Source organism: Terrapene carolina, unplaced genomic scaffold (genome assembly GCF_002925995.2).
Source record: "Terrapene carolina triunguis isolate 2854851 unplaced genomic scaffold, T_m_triunguis-2.0 Scaffold711, whole genome shotgun sequence".
NCBI lineage: Eukaryota > Metazoa > Chordata > Testudines > Emydidae > Terrapene > Terrapene triunguis.
The window spans coordinates 13,817-18,833 of NW_020665062.1; the positions used below are offsets into that span (position 1 = coordinate 13,817).

Below are 5,017 nucleotides of genomic sequence, written 5' to 3' on the forward strand. Positions count from 1 at the left end.
CCTCTTCCCTTGCCCCCCTCATCCCCCAATACTTCCTCTTCCCCCTTGCTGTCCCTGACGCCTGCCCCACTCCATGCCACACCACTGTCTCCTGGCGCAGGCGCCTGCCCCTCCCCCTGCCCCATTGCTGCCTGCCCATTTGCTCACCCTCCTTTGCCCCCCGCAGTTTTCACCCCTCCGCTCATGCCCCTCTAGCCCCCTGGCACCTACCCCTTCCCTTGCCCTCCCAACCATTGATGACCATACAATCCCTCATCCCCCCCCATTTGCCCCTGGTGCCTTCCCCATCCCCCGCCCCACTACTGTCCCCCCGGCATTTGTCTCTCCCCAACTCTGCCCCCAGTTCCTGCCCCTTCCTTCTCCCGCCCTGGCCCCCACCTCTCCCCTTGGCACAAGCCCCTTCCCTTGTCCCCCCACCCTCTGCTGCCTGCCCCTTCCCTTGTACCCCCCCTGCCACCTTCCCCTTAGTTCTCCCCTGTAACCCTCCCCTCAACCGCTGCCTCCCTGAAACCTGAATCCTTCCCCCCGCTCTAGTCCCCTGGTGCCAGCCCCTCCTTCGTCTCCCGCCCTGCCTCCCTAGCGCCTGCCCCTCTGTTCACCCCTTGTGTCCCTTGGTGCAAGCCCCTTCCCCTCCCCCTCTCCCCAATGCTGCCTGCCCCTTCTCTAGCCCACCCTTTGGATCCCTGGTGGCCACCCCTCCCCTCCTCTCTCTCTTTCCCTTGGCACCAGTCCTGCCTCTCACAGATACTCTACAGCCCATGCGCCTCCTCTTCCCTCTTACCCCCCCAGTGTCCACCCCATTCTTCCCACTGGCACATGCTCCTCTGCTCACCACCCCCTGCAACCCCCTGGCACCTGCCCCTCTTCTTGCCCTCCTCCACCCACTGTTGACTGCCCCTGCCCTAGCCAGCCCCTCTGCTCCCAGGCTCCTGTATCACTCTGTCCCCTTGGTGCCTGCCCCTCTCCCTCCCCCCATGGTCCTAGCACCTGCCCCACTCCTCATCCCTCCTGCCCCCTGGCACCAGTCCCTACCCTTCATTCCCCCCTGCCCTATTAGAGCCCCCCCATTCCCTCACATCTCTCTTCCCCCTGTGCCTGCTCCTTCCCTTGTTTCCCTGTGCCCCCTGGGGTCCGTCCTCTTCTTCTGCCCTGGTGCCCACCCCTCACCTCACCTCCTTCAGCCCCCGGGAACCTGCCCCTCCCTTCACCAGTCTGTTCTCTGGTGCCTGCTCATCTTTGCCCCTGACAATGCCCTTGTGCCTGCCCCTCCATCCTCTACTCCTGTCACCTGCCTCTCCCCTCCCCTCCCCTGGACTCACTGACACCTTCCCCCCCTCCCCCGCTCCTCTTGCCCTTTCCCCCTCATTGTCTCCTCACAGGCAGACGGGCCCTGACTCCCCTCAGACAACAACCCCCCCGCACAACGATTAACGAGGATGCAGGTTAATTTCCCTTTGATCCCAGTGACCAGCCCCTGCCCCCGGCCCTGATCTGTGACTCTCTCCCCAGTGGACGTGACGCTGGATCCAGACACAGCTCATCCCGAACTTGTCCTGTCTGGGGATCGGAAACGTGTGAGACATGGAGACAAATGACAGAATCTGCCCCACGATCCTGAGAGATTTGATCCTTGTGTCTGTGTCCTGGGCACTGAAGGGTTCACGGGCGGGAGGCGTTACTGGGAGGTGGAGGTGGGAGACAAGACTGCCTGGGACCTGGGGGTTTGTGGGGAATCTGTGAGCAGGAAGGGGCAGGTCACATACACATCTGAGGATGGACACTGGGCCATGGTGCTGAGGGATGGGGAATACGAGGCCCTCACCTCCCCCCTGGACTCCCCTCCCTGTGAGTGTCAGGCCCAGACGGGTGGGGATTTTCCTGGACTATGAGGCGGGCAAAGTCTCATTTTACAATGTGACTGACAGGTCCCATCTCTTCACTTTCACTGACACCTTCTCCGGGACGCTCCACCCTTATTTCTGTCCTGGTCTCAATGCTGGGGGTACAAACGCGGCTCCCCTGGTAATCTGCCCTGTCCCAGCTAAGGCCGGAGGGAATCTCGATCCATGACAGTGACCCCACAGCACAGACTGTCCCGTCCCAGCGCTGCTGCTCTTCCCGCCCCCCCACCCCAGTGGGGGAGGCCAGTTACTGCAGTAACTGGACTTTTTGTGCTGACTGGACACTGCCAGTTTCCCTTTCTAGTGGAGGTTCCAGTCAAAAACTTGACACCTGGCAACCCACAGCCCTCACCTTTCCCCATCCCCTGCCCCAGGAGTAGCAGATGGGGGTGGATGCGGTCATTCACTCTTGTCAGAATTTTCTACCCCTGTGAAATCTCAATGTAAAATATGAAAGAAAAAAGAGTATTCTAATTTAAAAAAATATTATTGTAACAAGGTGTAAATACAATAATATTTTAATTTACATTTCAACAGTATTTCAAAATCAAGCATCTAAACATATTTTTAGAACTGGAATTATTTACATGTATTTTTTTAATCTTCCCTCAAATCTATATTGAAGTTTAACTTCTGTAAATAACATCATTTGTGTTTCAACTGTGGAGTTTTGTAGTGACTCAGTGTGGCTCCCCTCCTGCCCAGCAGAGGGAGTGCCCTTACAGACACCCAAGTGGGCGGAGCCTCCGCCACCTGTTCCCGCCCCCCGGAAGTCAAGGGGCAGGACAGGAAGTATAAAAGCCGGCCGCCAGAGCTCAGTGCGGCCCCAGCCACCACAGGGAGCAGACGTGCGGTGGGAAGCTCGCGGCCGGGAGACCTCCGAGGCCCTAACTGGCCAGAGCTGCCCCGAGCCCACTACGAGGAGGAACCACCGGAGCCCGTCCGCTCCCGTCATTGGGAGGACCCGTTGGAACTCCCCCACACCAACCCCGAAGGTGAGACACCACCAGGGCCCTTCCGTCCCTGCTGTTACCCAGAGGAGCCGCCTGAATCTACACCGGACTTCCCCGAGGAGCTGCCGGACCTGCCACCAAGCCCCGGCCGGGAGGAACCCATGCTGATGGACTGGACTGGGCCCGGTGCCACGGACGAGGTAGGCCCTGAGGGGGAACCTGGAAGTAGCCCGGGGGTAGCCGACCCCGGTCAGGCTGCAGACACGGACGAGCCGATGTCAGTGTGTTTCGGTCAGGACACCCCACTGACTCGCAGCGGCAGCAGCCGCTGCTAGGGCCCCGGGCTGGGACGCAGTGGAGTGGGTGGGCCTGCGTCCCCCCCCTGCCACCCCGCTCATGGGTGGCAGGCTTCCCCCTCACCCAATGCTTAGGTATAGGGCCTGAGCCCCCTACCTATTGTATTGTTGCTCAGCCCTGCACCAGAGGTCCTGAGCCCCCTAACTGTTGTGCTATTGCTCAGCCCCTGCACCAGAGGGCCTGAGCTCCTTAACTGTGATATTGTTGCTCAGCCCCTGCACCAAAGGGCCTGAGCTCCCCAAACTGTTATATTGTTGCTCACCCCCTGCACCAAAGGGCCTGAGCCCTGAACAAACTGTTGTATTGTTGCTCAGCCCCTGCACCAAAGGGCCTGAGCCCTGAACTAACTGTTTGCTTGTTCCACAGGTAGTGAGTCGGTGTGGCTCCCCTCCTGCCCAGGAGGGTCAAGCCCCGGCACGAACCTTCTACAAGTTTCAAGAAATCCAAAATATTTATTTTAACAACAAACTATTAAATTGTCAGACTGGGTTGTTCAGCTACAATGTACGTGTGTCATAAACATCACAACTACACACGTGCAGCTTCTCTCTCTCTCTCTATTGTCTTGAATGGTTCTCTCAGGAAGACAGGGCACATACACCCACCTCCTACACCACACCTTTGAAAATTAATAGGTGAAAAATTGATAGAATTAATTAAGCCATTTATTTAAATCCTCATTAAAAATATATATAATATTCTTTGAACTTTTGTCAGCATTAATTCATGTGATTTTTTTACTTTCTAACTACATATAATTGGCAATCAAGATTGACCCTTCCTTTCTTCTCACATCAATTAACAAAACAGGGTCCCCAATCTCAAATGCTATCTTCCTATAGATAAAACTGGAGATTGTAGAAAATATTTTAGTTTATTTTTCTTTAGAAATATTATTTGCAGGCAATGTACTGTCTGTGTCCACTGCTGATTTCAATGTACTGCCGGGCTCTTCATGTTCTTGTTATAAGGACATAACAAATGTAGTTTTCTAAAGAAATAGAGAAGGGATAGTATTCCTTTCCTGAATCATCACAAATTAACTTAATTGTATTAAAAACACTGACACTTAGTGACACATAACATGAAATTTGGTGAAGCTTTCTTGGGAAACCTTTCTTCTCAGCCATAAATCAGTCAAAAGGGTGATTGTTGTTGTTATGTGAGGTTTAGAATAGAAAGAAAAGAAAGTTGCTTCAGGAAATTCATCACAATTCCTGTGGGGTCTGTCCACCACCTTCTGGAATGCTCTGAAAAACAGTGACCGACTGGTCTAATTCCTTGAAATTAGCAACTGAACCTAATTTCTTGAAGAGCTAGCTGAGCAGAGTACGAGGGGAGGCACAGCACATGGCATTGCTAGGATTATTTGTTTTAAACATGATGCATTATGAATATTTTCAATGTAATAATTCAGTTTTGAAGATTTATTCACAATATGCCATTCATGGCAGTGTGCCCTAAACTTACCTTGATTATTTGAAAATAAATACCCTAAACGAAGTGGGTATTCATCCACGAAAGCTTATGCTCCAATACATCTGTTAGGCCTGGTCTACATTGGGGGGGAGGGAGGGGAATGTCAATGTAAGATACACAACTTCAGCTACGGGAATACCATAGCTGAAGTAGACGTATCTTATTTCGACTTACCTCCCGTCCTCACGGCGTGGGATCGACGGCCGCTGCTCCCCCGTCGACTCCGCTACCGCCACTCGCTCTGGTGGAGTTCCAGAGTCGACGGGGAGTGCGTTTTGGGATCGATATATCGCGTCTAGATGAGACGCGATATATCGATCCCCGATA

General features: G+C 54.0%; 1 pseudogene; it reads left to right on the forward strand.

The window, feature by feature from the left end:
* The first annotated feature begins 1,509 nt into the window (after positions 1 to 1,509).
* On the forward strand, positions 1,510 to 3,054 carry LOC113408051 (annotated as a pseudogene).
* Positions 3,055 to 5,017: the final 1,963 nt, after the last annotated feature.